We start from the raw sequence: 19,856 nt of genomic DNA, 5'->3' as shown, positions 1-19,856 counted from the left end.
GGGCTACGTAGCTGCCACTGGCTGGACACAGAAGCCTCAGTGACCTCCTGAAGCCAGTCTCCCTGTTTGTGCCAAGACCTCCCCGCCCCGAAGTGGAACAGATCATTAAAGTTCACCAGGTTGAGAAGGAGAGAGGCTGTTCCCGACGGAATGAGCTGAAACAGTGGCTGCCTGTTTCCAGAAAGAACACAGTGTGTGTGTAGAAAAGTATTTTGACTTGGCCAGATCAAAGGGTGCTTGTAGGAAGGACTTGTGAGAATAGGAGCAGGTTCTCCCAACTTTACCCCTGATGATGCCACGGGGGAAGCCAGGCAGTTTGTGCTTCAGGCTTTGTTTCGTGTGGTCGTAAGAAGCTGTGAGAGGACTGGATGCTCAACAAAAAGTTCCTTTAGGGAAATGTCTTCTCACAGAAATAGGCCAGAGACCCAGAGGCCGGTTGCTGACAGGTCTTTGGTTGTGTTGGGAGACTAAGAAATAGAAATACTTACTTGTGTTTCAGTAGCATCATCTTCAGAAGAAATAGTCCAGAAGCAGCAGCTGGCAAGCAGGCACACTGAATTCTAATCCTCGTTTTTCCAAGTTTATGCGACCTCGGGCAAGTGACATGTCCCAACTTCCTTTCACTCCTGTGTAGCAGAGATGGTTTCGAAGATTCTAGAAACCCTCCCTTGCTCAAAAGTGCTGTGGTTCTCTGGTGAGTTTGAAAGTCTGGAGTTCCACTTTACATGCACTCAGTGGAATTTTCGCATGAAACATACATAGGTTGTGCTCCTTCCAAGCTTAGGGTCTAGTGAGACAGCCAGAAAAGCCGACTCCAGGATGACCGGCATTGCATTAAGGGAGTCAACAGAGAGTGGAGCATTACTAATGATCAATTAATTAGGAGTGGAAGTAGTAATTCAACTTGAGTTTGGGATCAAGAGAAGTAACACTGCAGTGGGCCAGGAGGGACCAGCAGGCCCGATGACGATACAGGTAAAACAGTTACTACCCTGGGCAGAAGACCTGCAGCTTATCAGGTGTCCAACAAGTAATACATTCCGTATTAGTGAGGTCATGATCATGAGCATGAATAGTTCTGTAAAGTTATGGTGCCTGGCTCACCAAGGGGGTTTCTCTTTCCCTGAATACAGCTCACAACCCTCCAAAACAACGTGATATCAACACCCAGACCGGAAGTAACTTGTAAATTCCAAATCCTTTCTGAAGTGAGGCTCAATCCCACAGCATAGGCTGGCTTCAGCTGTTTTTACTTTTCTCTCCTTGAAATTAGGGATCGTGCTTTACATGCACTCCTGGAAGTGTACAAACTTGACCTAATGCAAATTATTTCATAAAATAGATAAGACCCAGATGTCCCCTAAGGTCCCTCACAATAGCACCCTAGCACAGACAGCAGCTACTGCCACCGCGAGGAGTCTGTTGGATCTCTTTCCCTCCCCTTGTTGGTTTCACACCTTGCCAACCTCTCCTGCACAACTCTCACAGGGACAGAGGCACAAGGAAACACACGGCTGCGTGCAATACGTGTTACCACCATTCACTCCTCTCCCCCTGCTGACCACATATGACCCAACACTTTGGGCAGCCGAGGCCGTTCTCCGGATCCTTGACCTCTGCACAGTCCGGCAGATGCTTTTCTCCTGAGCAAATCAGCAGGGCTCAGCAGTCCCGAAGTATGTGCACATAGCCAAGAATTACACAGAAATATATACTTGAGTTGCCCAAGAAGTTTCTGAATTGACTGATTGTAGACATTGAGCTGAGGCTGCATACTTTACACGTAACAGAAAGCAGAAAAAATACCTATTAATTAATTTTGTTGATTTTCGAATGCTGTAGTTCCCTCATTCCTTTCTTTCACTCTGGTTGTTTCGGATGCTTTCCTGCTTCCTCGTATTGTTTCGTTCTCTGACTATAAGGTTGTGTCTTTCTACTTATAAAAAGGAGATTGCATTGCTGGAAGGCATTTTGTGGGCTAGCTTCCGTTTACAAAGCTGTATTTGCTGTGGTCTCTGTGCCTGGACTGCAGTGTTCACTGGTGGATACCTGCCTCCATGGAGACTTGCGGAGAAGTTGCAGCGCGCCAGAGCAGCGGCTGCGCCTTAGATGGGGAAACGCATAACCCTGGTTCTCAAGGACATCAGAGCACACAGATCATTGCCTGCTCTTCTCCTTTCAGATAATTCTGTGGGAGAGCAAATACCAACAAAGTCTGTCTGAATTCTGCAAAGAACTTATACTCCTGAAACAAAAACATGAGCAACTGAACAGCAATAAGGACACAAACAAAACATTTAGAAAGAAATATTTGTTTAGCATTATTTTTAAAATGCCAGCTTCCTGGTTATTAAAAAAGGAATAAAATGAGATACCTAACAAGGTATGAAAACTCAGTTTTAGTGGTTATAGTCATTGCTCACAAAGTAGCTTTAAGGTTTCCTGTTGGGAGAAGTGAAATTGGTAGGAACAATTGGTTTGAAAAGCAACTTGGAAATTGTATCAAGGACCTTAATGTGGCCATCCACTTTGCCACATGTCTTCAGTACAGAAAATAGGTGTGAAAACATTCTAAATATGAGAAAAAATAGCATTGAAGAGTTGCAAATACGTGAGAAAATTACTCCAAACACTGGTTCATGTACACAGTACAATTTGCATCAATTCAAACAATAGCTCTGAGAAGCAGACAAAAAAATAAAAAACCAGATTACAGTAACGTGTCCAAGAGGGAAAGAGTCTGTTTCTGTTATCCACTATGAATTCAGATCCAAGCAAGGTATCAAGGACAAGTAAGGCCTCAAGAAAAATGTATCAGTAATATCCATCATAGTCTTAAACGAGCAAGATAAATATTGTGAAAGGAAACTACTCTGAAAAGTTAGTCTATACTTTAGAGTGTTATCAATAACCTTTATTTTTATCATCTAAATTAGTTCTATGGTCAAACTCACATAAATAAGATCTTACATAGTTAATACAGTATAAAAAAGTTAAGCTTGCTATGTCTGGACCAATATGGCATTCATTTCTGTACAATGCCAACTCAGCAAATGTGGTACACTGCGATACTTTTCTCAAAGCTAAGAGCACAGCTAATGTTTCCAAAAATTCTATTATTTATATGTATATATTTACATTAAAAGACGAATAATGGGGCCCGGCGCGGTAGCCTAGTGGCTGAAGTCCTTGCTTTACACATGCCAGAATCCCATATGGGCACCAGTTCTAATCCCAGCTGCCCCACTTCCCATCCAGCTCCCTGGCTGTGGCCTGGCAAAGCAGTGGAGGATGGCCCAAAGTTTGGGACCCTGCACATGTGTGTGAGACCCGAAAGAGGCTCCTAGCTCCATTACTTAGGATTAGCTCAGCTCTGGCCATTGTGACCACTTGGGGAGTGAATCATCAGACACAAGATCTTCCGCTCTGTCTCTCCTCCTCCCTGTATAACTGACTTTCCACCGCTTCTCAGCCTTTTGACTGAGATCAAGTGTGTGTGTGTATCTGACTTACAATTAAAAACAAAAATATTTTTTTAAAAAGACCAATAATACTATATATCCATAGCAGCAACAGCTTTTCCAGATTCTAGTCTTTTTCTTTAGGATTTTTTTTCTAGCTTTCTATAATGAGCAAGCACTAGTTTTTTTTATTTATTTATTATTTTTACTTCATTAATTACATTGTATTATGTGACACAGTTACATAGGTACTTGGGCTCTCCCCACCCCTCCCCAAACCCTCCCACCATGGTGGATTCGTCCACCTTGTTGCATAACCACAGCTCAAGTTCAGTTGAGATTCCCCCATAGCAAGCGTATACCAAACATAGAGTCCAGCATCTTATTGTCCAGTCAAGTTCAACGGCTTCTTAGGTATACCCTCTCTGGTCTGAAGACAGAGCCAGCAGAGTATCATCCCAGTCAATTGAAAGCTCCAACATACCATCAGCAAAAATTTACATCATTATGGAATTAATTGACATAGTAATGAGTAACCAATATGTTAAAAGTAAATGCCAGTTCCTAGCCACCTTCTGTGACCATCTCACTTACATTTCAATTTTAGTTTATATACAACCTATAACATTCATAACATAACATGTTATACATAACATCATATCATCTTAAATTAAGGCAAACATGTGGTATTTAACCTTTTGGGATTGGCTCATTTCCCTTAGCATTATGGTTTCCAGTTTGGCCCATTTGGCCACAAAGAACTGCATTTTGTTTTTTTTAATAGCTGAGTAGTATTCCATGGAGTAGATGAACCATAGCTTTCTTATCCAATCCTCTGTTGATGGGCATTTTGGTTGCTTCCATGTTTTTCAAATTACTGATTGTGCTGCTATGAACATAGGAGTGCATGTTGGTTTCTCATAAAACAATTGTTCTGGATATATTCCTAGGAGTGCTATTGCTGGATCATACGGTATGTTGAATTTGAGTTGTTTGAATATTCTCCATACTGATTTCCATAGAGGCTGTACCAGCCTGCAGCCCCACCAGCAGTGGAGTAGGGTTCCCTTTTCCCCGCAACCTCGCCAACAAGTGTCGTTGGTGCTTTTATTCATGTGGGCCAGTCTTACTGGCGTTAGGTGGTACCTCATTGATGTTTTAATTTGGATTTCCCTTATTGCCAGGGAACTTGAGCATTTTTTCATATGTTTATTTGCCATTTGGGTTTGTTCCTTTGTGAAGTGTTTGCCCATTTCCCATGCCCATTTCTTGAGTGGCTTGTTTGTTTTGAAATGTAGGAGACTTATTTGAAGAAAACTACAAACTACTTAAAAAAGAAATTGAACAAGACCTCAAAAGATGGAGTAACATTCCATGCTCCTGGATAGGTAAAATCAATATCATTAAAATGTCTATACTGCCAAAAGCAATATATACATTCAACGCAATCCCAATCAAATTGTCCAAAACATTCTTCATGGAAGTGGAAACAATGATCCAAAGGTTCATCTGGAAACACAAAAAACCACGGATAGCACTAGTTTTTATAATGATAGAAGAAAATATATGAATTGAAAGCATAGGCATGGATTTGATTACACTGTGGTTATAACAAGTTTTTAAAATTAAGACCTTTTGTAAATTAAAAGAAATGGTGAAAATCCAAGCAAAATGTCAAAATATTAAAGTTGATGTCAGAAAAAAAATCAGGAAACCCATTTTTGAAAAACCAAAAAAACTATCTGAGGAGTCTGTACATTGAATAAAACAATAAATAATTTGGTTCAAGGACAAATAAAACACTGAATGAGAAATAACCAAGAATAAGATAATTTAATAAATAATGAATGAGACTTTAGTTACAACATAGAAAAGAGGATTTTGCAACTGATGATGCCTTGATAATGAAGTTATTAATACAGGGAGGATTAGTTAGTACCGTATCTCACAGCACATGAGGCTAGGTGAACCTTCCGTAGTTCCCTGGTACAGCAGAGTATTTCATAAACGCAGTGAAGAGGCCGCTTGTGGCGTCTGCCTCCCGTGTGAGAGTCGCTGCTTGCCGCACATCCAGCTTCCTACTGAAGCACACCTAGGAGGCAGCAGGTGATGGCTCAAGTGCCTGCACCCCTATCACCCAGCGACCCAGATGTGGGTCCCTGCCTCCTAGCTTCCATCTGGTGCAGGACTGGGTGGTAACAGACATTTGGGGAGTGAACCAACGGCTGGCAGCGCTCTATCCATCTATCTCGCTGTCTCTCTTCTGTTGCTCTGCCTTTCAAAACAATAAAGCTTTAAAAAAATACTCAAATGGCTCTCAGTAAATTACAGATGACTTCAACTGTGAAGTTTTTGAAAGTTCATTTATTTCTATTTGAAAGAAAGGTGATATCTCATGAAGTTTTGGAATTGAATTTACAGAGAGGAGAGACAGAAATCTTTCATCCAGTGGATCACTTCCCAAACAGCTGTACAGCTGGAGCTGAGCTGATCCAAGCTAAGGCCAGGAGCCTCCTTTAAGCCTCCCACATGGATGCAGGGGTCCAAGAACCTGAGCCATCCTCTGGTGTTTTCCCCAGGCTACCTGAAAGAAGCTGGATCAAAAGTGGAGTAGGTGGGATGCTGGCATCACAGGCAAGGACAAGTATGCTACGCCACCCATGCTGGTCCCTCAACTGTTAACTTTTTAAAAAGCCACTCCTTAGAAAAGCCAAAAGCATTTGAGTAGCTAGTGTAGATAAACATATGTTTTAATATACTATGCTTAAAAGTAGTATTAATAAAAATTGCAGGAGTGAAAATGCATTTGGGTACAAAAATTGAATCCTCACATGCACACATCAAATTGAAACAACAGACGAGACTAAATTATTTGCATTCTGAAAAGGGATTAGTGTACGCCAGGAATTTGTATAGGCTTATAAAAAATATCAAACATTATAGATAAAGGACATACTAGAAATTTAAGGTTATCAAACTAAATATGAATACTTATTTTGCTTTTAAAAATTGGAGAAATATATATTAAAATAAGGTAGGACATTCTTAACCACAAGATTTACAAATTTCAAAATTGCACAATGCCTAATACTTTTGACAGTATTATGAGAAGGCCAGTCATGTACTATGATGATGGCATTATAAATTGATGTAACCTTCTTGGTTCAAGAGTGATAAAAATGTTCATGCCCTCTAACCTAGTAATTCTACTTTTGGGAATCTATCCTAAGGAAATAATCCAAAATATTTTAAAATGCCATATGTCTGACAATGCTTACCCCAGTGTCATTTATACTATATAAAAATGAATTGCACTCAAGCTGTCCAACAACAGAGCTACGCTTTAGTAAATCATAGTTCATTCACTTGACAGAACATGACACATGAATAAAAGAGTGTTATAATCATCATTTTTACCATCAGCTCCTCCTTGCTGGAAACTCCTTTTTCATGAGATCAACTCATGTCCTGCTTAGTTAATAAAGCTTACAAAAGGTGTTGTACAGCATTTTTTAGTTGGTAGTCTTACTTAACATTGTCACTTAAATTTTTCTGAGATGTTTGACAGTATCTCATGTGTAAAATCAGGTTAAGTGTATGTTTCTGCTTCAGAAAACAAAATTGTATGCACAATGATTGGGAAGATGTATAAATGTGATTCAGAGGCAATATGTGAACAATCGTTTTGGATTAAGGAGCCTCTTTACTCAGGATTCTGGCTACCTCTTTTATTGCACCAGTGATTATCTAGTTGGAAAAACTCAGGAAGGAGCAATATTTTTCACTTGAAGCTACAAATAAAATAGTTTGATTTGACATGAATAGGAAGTTCAAATTCCAGTTGAATATCCTTATAACTAAAAAAGAAAAGCAATATTTTTAAATGACAATGATTCGATGTCATATGCAATGGTTTAGCTTTTTTTCAGTCCCATTCTAGGGACTTTTCATAATTCATAAAACATCTCAAAGATGTGTCTTGCTGATTATCAAAGTACCTATGAGCTTAGCCCCTTTGGATTATGATATCCCCCAAATAGCTCATGTACATTGAACATCACAGAGTGAGGTAAGTGGATATTTTAAACTGCTAGTCTTCAACAAGAATACACATTCAGTTTGTGTGCGAGGAGGTAAGCAGCTCTTGCTCCTTGTTTGTACAATAGTCCGCACGTGTTACAGGTTCATATAGTCCAAGAATTGATGTACTGATTTATTTATTTATTTTTTTTGACCAGAGGAACTATACAACAGGGATGCTGAATGACTCCCATGAACTCTTTATTAAAGGTAATTCTTGACAGAACTGTACTCAGAGTATTGAAATTCTGTCTCCATTCTGCTCTCCTGTCATAGCCACCAGGCATCCAGGCCAGCCTCCCAAGCCCACAGTGCTGTAAAGATGGGGAGAAGATGTGCTCGGAACGTGCTTGTTAGTGGAACAGCCCTTTCTCACCCTTCATTACAGATACGAGACAGATGCAGAAGACTCTGTTACAATCATTCATAACATCTCACATACACTTTAATTCAAATTATTAATGAGTATTTAAGATCTTACATATTTTAATTAGTACTTAAAAGATTCAATGTGATTTGTTGATACAATTCTAAGAACACAAATAAAATTCTCTTTCTCCAAGCAGACCCCTCCCTCCCATACTTCCTGCTTCTATCTTTTTTTTTTTTTAACTTTGGGGACAACAATTTTTAGATTTATACTACAATGAAAGGTTTAATACTTCACCAAAAAAGAAGGTCATCAAGTAAAAAGCAAAAATGTAGGAATATATCAACAGCTAAAAACAATAATTGAATAGAAAAGTGATCATTGCCTCATACACCATAAATTTAAATAAGTAATCAGATCATTAAAATTACAGTGGTATTGTTTTCTTAACCATTGGTATGACAAAGGTGTAAAATAAAGTTTTAAAAAACTATATTTGCAGCAAAAGCAGTACATACTTAATACTTATCCCACTTTATAGATGAATATTTGTGTGATTGTTTATTTTTGTCCCCTTACTAGAATGTAGGTGGGACTCCTGTTTATTTTCTAGTTCAGTGCTTGGCATTTAGTTATTAATAAATAATTCCTGAGTGATGCCCAAGTTACCCTCACACCCAAAGCCAATTGAAGGAAATGTTACATAATAAAAACAACAAGAAGAAAAAAGGATCTTTTCCCACTGCCTAAGACATTAATGGAACCAATTTTCATGAAAGGAAGCACAGGCCACGCATATGGCAGTCCAAAAGTATTTGAGAAATTAAGAGACAATAGATTGTGCATTAAAATAAATTGTGTTTGGCACAGGACCCTAACTTTCAAAACAAACACCAGGGAAACAGTGACCACATGTTCTCCCCACAATCCTAACACGATCACATACTGCAGGCTTATTGGGTTCTTTTCTAAAAACACTGCAGGAAACAGTTTTCTCACTTACCTAGTAAATATCTCCTCTGAAGAGATCAAAGTATGTGTTTTAGAAATTGAAATATTGACTTTTAAGATAAGATTGACCAGCATCAATCTTTGGGCTCATTGGCAAAAAAAGTTTAAGGGTTGGTGGTAAACGAAAGTGTGATATAATTGGTCCAACTTTTCTCCTCCTGCTCATCAGGACAGCCAAAGGCTGACCCAGAAACTCAGCGTCCTGGCACCTTGTTCTGCTTGTGTTGCTTTAGCCTTCAAGCTGCTGGCTTCCTCAGTCTCTCAGGGCCCTTTCCAATTCTGGAATCCTATGATTTATGTTCTTATTTAAATAAGTGATGTCGAACAAACAGAACTGACTCACGTGGGTGGAGGCTTAAAAATCCCACTATAGTACTTAAAGCAACATTTATACCAGTAATGATTTAAAGCTATATGTACCAGCATGAGTTGATTAATTGTTAAAATTCTATTTGACTTTTAAAAATTTGGAAATCCCGGCAGCTCCACTTCCCATCCAGCTCCCTGTTTGTGGCCTGGGAAAGCAGTTGAGGACAGCCCAATGCATTGGGACACTGCACCCGCATGGGAGACCTGGAAGAGGTTCCTGGCTCCTGACATTGGATTGGCGCATCGGCCCATTGCGGTTCACTTGGGGAGTGAATCATCCGACGGAAGATCTTCCTCTCTGTCTCTCCTCCTCTCTGTATATCTGACTTTGTAATAAAAATAAATCTTTAAAAAAAAATTTGGAAATCTTTCTTATGTAAAGGATATCATAGCCAGTGGTCCCTTCCTGACATCCCTTGTTGCTTTGACTGTTTAAATGTATGTGCGTTCCAATCAGCTGTCAATTTAACTCAGAAAAAATATTGTACTAATTCTAGCTTTTTGAAATTTTGTAAAGAAAGTAATTGATGTCATTTTTAAAATTTTTAACAAGGTTATTTCTATTAGGTGAGATATCTGTTTCCTAGGCAAATTAACTCTAGACTTGATAGTTGCATCTTTTTCATAGAAGAACATCTTTAAAATGGGAGAGATGTGAGCCAATGGTACTACAGCAGATAAACCCACCTGCAACACTGGCATTGCATCATATGGCATCAGTTCATGTCCAGGCTGCTCCATTTCTTTTCCAGCTCCCTGCTGATGGTCTGGGAAAAGCAGCAAAGGGTGGCCCAAGTATCTGGATCCATGGCACCCATGTGGGAGACCAGAATGTGGCTCCTGGCTCCTGTTTGGCTCAGCCCTAGCAGACTGCAGACATTTGGGAGTGGCCCAGTAGATGGTCTAGCTCTCTTTCTTTTCATGTGTCTCTGTATGTCTGTGTGTGTATGTCTTGTTCTTTCTCGGTAACTCTCTTTCAAATAAATGTATGAATCTTAAGAAATAAATTATTTTGCATATCTGAGGCTTTATTAATTTGACAAATGACACAAATGTTGTTTAAATGGCAAAGTACATTGTTATAGGCTATATGAGATACAATCTGTGCTCTAAAAGGTTTGTTATCAAGGAGAATGGCTTAAGAGGGAGGACCTCAAGGTCCACGAAAAGATATTTCCTGCCCTACACCAGTGCAGGATTTCATTTTCCTATTTTCTGTGTAATTTACAACCCCTGTAGAACTATACTTTACTGATTTCAAATATGAGAAATCTTCAGAAAATCTTCGGAAAACAAAGTTAAAAGATAGGTAAAATTTGGCCCGAAATATTTAAAAACATGAACTGCTTTCATAAAATGCATTTTCCATAAACTTCTGTAAGTCTCTTTGCATGCATGGATAAACTTACCTCTTATTTCTACTCTTCCACGAACTTTTAAAGTGCCTCTGTACAATACAAGAGTGGCCAGAGGACATAAAAAACCTTATTTAAATGTTAATTCAACAAGCACCAAGGAAAAAAATGCAGAGGACATGCCCTCAAAGCATACACTTAGATGTGCACACATGTGGAGCAGGTCATGGAGAAGTAAGCAGTGCTTGAGTAAATGGAAAACAACTTCTGTCTTCGGATAATTATATGGTTCGATAACAGCAGTTGAATTATTTTTCAAGTTGTGCTATCTTTTTTTTCAAAGGAAAATAGAATTCTGAAATCAGCCTTCCTGCTGAGATACTTCAGATTTCAGGTTCTCCCACCTACTTCCAGCCATCACAATTGCGTCCCAGTGCCAAGCATTCTGCTGAGGTTCACTAAATATTTGTAATATTTACTGTCTGTAGTCCATCTTCTATGTATGTTGACTCACATAATTCTCCCAATGATCTTAATACAACAGCTACTACTATTATATGTTATGATATATATGATACACCATAGTCTTGTATTACATATTGATATTATGCATTACATATGAAGAAACTGAGGCACAGAAAAACAGAGTAACTTACCAACACCATATGGCTATGAAATAATGAACTTTCGCCCCAGAACTCACTCTTGACTGCTGTGCTGTGCTCCTTCTGAGGTAGGGGACAGGCAAGGGCGGGGAGACAGTCGGCAGGCAAAAGATTAGGATTTCTGCGCCAGACTAGAAATGTTAACACCCAGTGAATGACAGAGAAATGCTATGCTTTTGGGCATCATTAAGGGGTTGCTTTTGGAGAGGGCTGGAAAAGAGGGTATGACAGATTGTCCAATGAGAAAGAGACAAGTAAGGGCGCTCTTGTAAACAAAGGTAACTATTTGTGGTCTTTCTCACCTATATTCCTTCCACTATTTGCTCTTTACTTCAGTCTGTTTCTTTCTGCCTTTCTCTACCTTTGTTCTTTTTCTCTGCTATTACTTTTAAGCCATTATGATGTTGATCTAAATTTTAAATGATTGTATTTATTAGATCCAACGTACAACATTTCATCCCATGCTTTCTCCCTTCTTTCACTAAAAGACAACTGTTTTTTCCAGAAATATTCCTTCTTGACATGAAACATATGCTGTAGTGTCTCTTAATAGCAAATTTCCTAAACAAATCCTTAAAAACTAAGAAATTATGAAGGATACATCTTGTTACTCTATCACTTCTGTATTATAAGAGACTGACATGTCTTCAGCACAAAGCATCTCCTAGTTGAACATTTCCTTTTGAATTTGACATATGGAGCAATTCGGGTTTAACAACATTTTAGCACTACGTAGACTTTTCCTTGCAATAAAAACATAGTTTATTTATGCCTAACATAGGCTGATGCACAGTTTATACAATATTTAGATTTCTAGGTTTCCAAAAAACCCACAAAAACATTGATAAGTTATATATGTGCATTTTAAATATGTGAATGTATTACACTAATAGTCATTTACAGGAATTGTTTAGGAAAAAAATCCCGGGGTCACCAATCTGTATCAAGTTAAATACAAATAGCATTTGGACAAATGATTTAATTGGATTATTTGTGGCCTAATTAGTAAAACAGAGTCTAAATATACATGTATATATGTATGTATGTTTATATTAATGTACTCAAATACATACATGGAATCTTGAACAAATTCACAGTGAGATGAGATTGAAAAATAATGCAGGGGCAGGCATTAGTCTATTGGTTAAGAAAGCCCAATTCCATGCTGGATTTCTTGAGTCAGCATCTCATTCTGGTTTCTGACTCGTTTCCTGCTAGTGTAGACACTGGGAGGTAGTGATGATCCTTCCACCCAAGTGAGAGACCCAGACTTAATTCCCTTCTCCAAATTTCAGAGTTCCCATCACCAAGTGTTGTGGGCATTTGAGGAATGAATTTCTCTTTTTATGTATGTCTCTCAAGTAAATAAAAAGATGATGTAAAATTTCTGCGAACTTTCTGAAGCCCCTGTATGATATACACATGTATGTGTGCAGAGATGGTTAATTTGCAACAAGAACAAGACTACCAATGCTGCAAGTGAAGGTCAACGCTGCAGCTTCCACAAGGACATCACTTGATAGATCCACAGAACCCGAGTACTGCTAATATGAAATCAGTAAAAACCAATATCAAGGTCTGACATTAGGGTCAAATGCAAAGGCTGTGGGTCACCTAAGCTAAGTAGCTACCATGTAGTTTGTTGAGTTGCATGTGATGGGAAGTCCAAACAAGGAATTCCACTTTAAACAGATTGATTTGGGGTGAGGGAAGTAGATATGATATTCATCTCTGTACAGTTTCTTAAAACTGATTTATTGCCATGGCTTGTGGAAGTAACAGATGTTTCTATGAATGAATATTCATTGACCAACATCATGTCCCAGTAGATGACACTTTCTTCTTAAGAGGTCACCTCTCCCCCTTGCAGAGTGTTTGTGACTGTTGAGAAGACATAACATTAAAGAGCTATGTAAAGTGGAGTATTGATGGATAATGATGTAAAATCTGAACCAGACATTAATATGTCAATTAGAAATAGCAATAATGCAGATATAAATGTCATAGTCATTTACCTTATCTCTCTAACATCATGATGGCTTCTCATCAGCCCATCATGAATTTTCCTTCAAATTGCCTTATTAGCACACTGCTGGAAGTATAAAAACATTTATTTAATAAAGAACATTACCAAGAAAGTGGGGTGACTTTAAATCATCATACAGACCAAATAAATAACTGCATCACGAAGCAGCTTTAAAAATTATAAAAATGATAAAATTTTGCATGAGTTTCTACAGAAATCTTGCTTTCTCTTATCTATATATATTTTTTTTTTCAGGAAACCATAATATCAGGAGTATAGATGGACTGTGACGATTGTTTGTTTCTTAAGTTCATGCATTAAGGCCAGATTATCATACTGAAAGTTACTTTGTCTCTGTACAAGATTATTTTGGCAGAAGTTTTATTAGTGTGTCAAATTGACTTTAAGAAACTTGGTCAGGGTTACTGACCATGATAGCAAGTTATAAATTTTAAATCTTATTATTACACATTCCACTCCCCTCCCCAAAGACAGTAGTACTATTGAATTTTCTGCTTCTATTATCCAAACACAAATCGGCTACAGAATTTCAGAGACAAATAAGATAATTTTAGGAACAGAGTTACAGTGAGATAATGATCTGGTAATATTCTTTTGATCTGTGAAATGCCTGGTGTGTTTGGCAGCATAACTACATTTCCATTATCTATGGTGCGTGCAATAAGAACACACAAAACATATACAGAGAACTCTAGCTAATTCAAAAATATTGCTGTTCAGCAATTGGAGTCAGCCCTTTTTCTCAAATGCACACAGATGTGTTTTATATTATCTAACTCTTTATCCTAGTATTTCTCCACTTTGGCTGCACATTAGAATCATATGGGGATGATTGGAAAGCTTTTAAAAATTCTGAGGCACAGGCCATCGATGCACTCCAAATCAATTAAATCATGGGCTGTGGGATGACACTCAGACATAAGTACTGTTTTCAATTTCCCCAGGTGATTCCAATATTCAGTCAAGGTTGGGACCACTGTTTTATGCAATTTTGGAATAAAGATGCTGAGAATTAGTGAGTGGAGAATCAGAAATAATGTTTATTTACTAAGTTAAATAGCAACCACTATTGATTGTTCAAATTGCTGTAGATCAATGGTATGTACAAAGAGATTATTAATTTCTGATTCATTTGAAAAGCATAACTTCAGTTGTATCTGAGTATACATTTTCAGAATAGAGAAGTATATATTTATTAATACTGATTACATAAGTTACGTTTATAATCTGATCTATAATAATTATTTTTAACTTACAAGTTTTTTTCCCAAAGATCTGAGATATGAGCTTCAAAGAAGTTAGTGGAAAGGGAAATTAAAATATAAGTTTGTTGTGCAAAAATTGGAAGTTTTTTCATAATACATTCTTTTGCATGAACTACTTGAAGCCCACTGCTGTAGGGGGAGTGTCTTAAAATGTTTATGGAGAATTTATATTTCTTATCCCTTTTAAATGAATTTTTGTGAAGTTCTCTCATATCCGTAATACACACTGTACTGTGTAGTCACAACACAGAATGAGTGGCATGTAAATGGTAGTTGGAGGTGGCAGGTTTTACTGGGGAGTGGGTTTTATCCATTTTTAGCATCGGGAAAAGATAAATCTACAATCCATAAATTACACTCATTTTGCTACACTATGCTTTTTGAGAAGTCACAAAACATTAACCTATATGAAATGGAGTTTGGTTTAGACAGGAAAATTTCCCAAATTTTGTTTTGGTAAATTCAGAGTAGATTTTTGTTTCTTTATATTTAATCAGTGAGACAGAAGACGGTATACACAGTGATTGGATTCAATGTATAGCTCTGCTCCCACCCCTATTTCCTGAGCACATACCTTACCCGTCCAGGGATGTACCTTATTCATCCATAAACGGAGTGTATTTATATCCCTGAATAATGATAGCCATTTGTAAGTATTCAGGCAGGTTTTTAAAAAAGCTATTCTCCTCTGGGTAATACATACCTGCTTTTTATAACCACCCATGACAGACCATTGCCATTCATGAAGGCCATAGGAAGTCTTTGCATATTTTAAAAATTTTGGCATAGAATGGCAAGAAGAGTGTGAATTTCTTTGCAGGTCCATTCAAGGCTGTGTGAGCTGAGCATATAACTCAACCAGCTCATCCACTAACTGAGGAGTCTTGTCCTGTGTACTAGACAGGAAACATACACAATGTGTGTCTCAGCCAAGCTAAAATCACCTCCTATCACAAATCATGTCAATTACTACTGAGGAGTGAGAATCAAGAATCATCATATATTAAGGGTTATAATTTATTATAATAAATGAGTTATAATTTATTATAATGGATTCTGTCATTTATGGATATTATATATGTATCATTTCATTGATTGGAACATGTACATTTCAGTATCTTTGAAATAACAATAAAATGTACTTTTCAATCAATATTGTCTTTAATATCAAAGCAAAACAACATTTGTGCTGCTGTAATGGCCTGAGATAGCATAAACTTGGCCATAGCTCTTCAAACTGTAGTGATGTAGCATAAACATCCAAACTCAAGTAAGCTTAGGAAGATTCTTTCAAGAGGTTGGCACTGTGGCATAGCATACAAAGCCGCTGCCTGGGATAGGGACATTTCATAATGGTGCCTTGTGTAATAATGGTGCCCACTCTGATGCAGCTTCTTGCTAAAGGCCTGGCAAAAGCAGTGGAAGATGGCCCAAGGAGTTGGGCCCCTGCTACTCACATGGAAAAACCAGATGAAGCTCCTGGCTTTGGCCTGGCACAGTGTTAGTCATTATAGCCATGTGGGGAGTGAACCAGCAGATGGAATAACTCTCTCTGTATCTCTCCCTTTCCATGAGTAATTCAGACTTTCAAAATATATAAGTAAATCTCTAAAAATTTATTTCATTTGGAGAGTGAACTAGCAGATGGAAGATCTTTCTCTTTGCATCTCCTTCTCTCTATAAATTTGCGTTTCTGAAAAAACCCAAATATTTAAAAAAATTATTTAAGTAAATATAAAAGTTCTAGGTAATGAAAATATTAGCAGTATTTTCCTTCATAGTGATGCATAAAATATGATGTGTCAGAATCAAAATTTTTATTTGATGTAATAGTTTGTGCCGCTATTTAGCTAATGACATTATTTTCTTAAGGCTCATAAAATAATGCTGTATTTTAGAACCAGATTTTCAATTTCATGAAATATGACAAATCACATACCAAGTCTTGCTGTTAGTCATTTTATCAATTGAATATGATTGAATATGATTGAATACGATTATTAAATAAATCAGAATTATTGATATTCTAGGTCTGTTTGCCTATTAAGCTAAAAGCCATTTAGTATGTCAGATACTATACTTACATTTGCAAAATACTATGTGCTAAACACTAGGACTAGAAAGATAGTTACAGCTAATCACTATGGAGCACTACTCGCATTCTTAATATGTCCTGAAGCCTGATCTTCATGCAGACTTACAGGGTAGCTGCCACAATTCCCATAATTTTACAGATTAGAGAACCAAGGCACAAGGAGGTGAACATGTTGGGACATGTAAGTGTAGAGCAGGAGGCAGACCCACATGATAGATTCTAGAGTCCAGTAGTGACAAATAACTGTCTCTTGTCCTCAAGTAACTAGTCATTTAGGGAAAACAAATACAAATATGGAAGCAATACAGCTTATAGTGGAGTTAGAAACAAAGTACCCTGAGCATGGAAGAGAGTCCTCTTAACAGATCTGTGATAATTACCTACTGAATGTGTGGGGACCAGTCCCTTGAATCACTGAAAGGCAATAGCCCAGTCTGTTGGGTCATTGTGCATACCAGAGTATGTAGCCCTCAGAAGTTGCTTTCATGTTGCCTCAAGGAATATGGAAGATGAAAGGTTTTGAAGCAATTGACAAATTGTTTTGTAAAAGCCATGCAGCAAAATCCTTGTGTGAGTGCCTGTTCAAATATTATTTGTCTGTAGCCTGGGGATTTTTGATTTCTCCATTTTTTTTATTGCCATGCATTCAAAACATGTTGTATTCCTTACCTATTATTGCTGCTAGCATCACAAATTTGGTATCTTAAAACAGTAAACATTTGTTCCCTTGCAGTTCTGCTGATCAGAAGACTGAACTCCGTTTAATTAGACCCAAATCAAGGTGTTGTCAGAGCCACACTCTTTCCATGGTAAACAGTTTTCTTTCTTTCTGCACCTTCTGGAATTGTAGTCCTTACATTCCTTGATTCATGACTTCTTTCTTCTCTCTCTTTCTTTAAAGCCATCAGCCATCTTTTTTTCCACTCTTTGAGAGGAAGAGAGAGAGACAGAGAGTGAGAAAGAGAAACATAGTGAAAGAGAGAGAGAGAGATCCCACCCACCAGCTCACTCCTCAAATGCCTGCAATACTTAGAACTAGGTCAGACTGAATCCAGGAACTCAAGCCAGATCTTTCACACAGGTGGCAACAATCCAGTTACCTGAGGCTTCACTGCTGGATCCCAGGATCTGCATGCAATCAGGGGTCTGAGCCAGGAGTCAAACCCAAAATAGGATGTGGACATCTTACCCATCATTTTAACCTCTAAGGCAAACACCTGTCTGGCATATCAGCTTTAAATCTTTTTCTCTTCTGAGATAGTCATATGACTTTCTCATGTTTACGTGAAATGAGTCAAATCCGTTTCTTCAATTTTAGGAATACACCTGGTTCACACATCATGTAAAATAACCTCATGATTCTTAATTTGTTCATGGTCATGAGTACATTTTTGCCTTATGTCGCTATTTCAAAAAGTTTGTGCAAGAAGAAGTTAACCGACAATTTATTTTGCAGAAAATTTTTGAAATATATACTTATTTACACATATATAAATACTTATATATTTATATATGTACACTCACAAAGCACGTGAAGACCTCCTACATGAATGGATTTCAAAATTTTTGCACCAAAAAAAACACCTTTTAATTCTATTTTCCATGAACATTTTCAAATGCTGTCAGATAAATAACATTTCCAGGTTCTGGGGATTAGGCTACACTTTTTTGGGTATGATTATACAACTTAACCCCCTTGCTTGGTTTATATTCAAATTGCATAGACATCCTTTTATTTTATATTCAAGTAACGAAATTTTCTTTGCTAAAATCCCTAGTCACCCATTAAAGTGGTAACACACTGATATTTCACTGTGTCTAAATCTTATGAATCTGTGCCTATGGCTACCCAAAAAGAGCATTATAACACAATTAAGCAATTGCCGTTAATGTAGTAACTGCTTTCTTCTGTACAGAGTTTTCTAGACAACTATCCTTTAGGCAGAAAAGCATTAAATAGTTGTGGATGTTCCACATTCCTCTGGAACATTCTCTGAAATCCCTGGTTCAGAAGGGACATTCAGACTGCTACTGCTGCAAAGTAGCAGCTGAGAATCTCTTAACAGATGCTCAGGCAACCCTCCCAGCCCCTTCAGCAGCCCACGTCTGAGATCAGCTGTTGCCTAGGCATAACACAACATAATTTAAGAGAGCCCTTCTTCCCTTCAACTGAATTGCTATCAGGTAACTGGAGGATCAGTTGTACTGTGAGGAAAAAAACATCATAACAAAACAAGCTGGAAAACCCAATCCTGTGGCTGATACTCTTGCTGTTCTGTTTCAGGCCACTGAAACAGGTGTAGTAAAAAACATCGGTAAGATGCTGACCTAAGCAATACCCAAAAAACTGCCCAAGAAGAATTCTAGCATAGGGAAGCTTCGTCTCTGTAAATGTATGTACCTAATTGCAAATACAAGGCAAACATATACTTGTGTGGAAAAGGAGAGATTCCAGATCAGTGGCTTCAGTTCCTTTTCCAAATGCTACAGGTTCACCACTACCTCAATGGGGACTCCAACTGAACCCCAAGCTATGTCTCTCTCCACCTCCTGCAGGTTTATCCAGAGCAATCTCATTTTAATCTGTTTTACTTTTTGGGATTCTGTATCGGCTTTGGTTATTAAGGATAAAACTATTTTTTAAAAAAGTTAAAAAGTAATTGTAAGTGAATGAATTATTTTAGCTCTTGCTTTTATAAATATATACACACATGCATGCAACAAAAGCTCATCAAGGAGACAGGGACTACGAATATGGACTTTGTAGTCCAAAGACCTAATTCAACTCTCTGGGTCTAAAACATGGGTTCTGCAATGCTGAGCCTGTTTATTTGAGCCCACAAATACAGTCTGATTCTTGCACCTACACAATGAAAATAGCACCAACTGCCTGCTTTCTCATAGGGATATTGTCAAGATTTGAAGAAGTCTGACCTGTACGAAGTTGTTCCTTCTAAAATCAGGAAGAGGACGGGTCACCACTATCATAGTTTGGCTTCAGTGTTAAGCTGTATACCATAGCAGTATAGGGTAAAGAAATACATTGTATAAGGGAAAGAATGGGGGAAACATTGTTGTTCTTCATAGATAATATAAAAATGCCAGGAAGCCCATGAAGTATGATGACTTAGTAATCAA

This window comes from Ochotona princeps, chromosome 5 (genome assembly GCF_030435755.1).
Source record: "Ochotona princeps isolate mOchPri1 chromosome 5, mOchPri1.hap1, whole genome shotgun sequence".
NCBI lineage: Eukaryota > Metazoa > Chordata > Mammalia > Lagomorpha > Ochotonidae > Ochotona > Ochotona princeps.
This window is presented reverse-complemented; position numbering follows the sequence as displayed.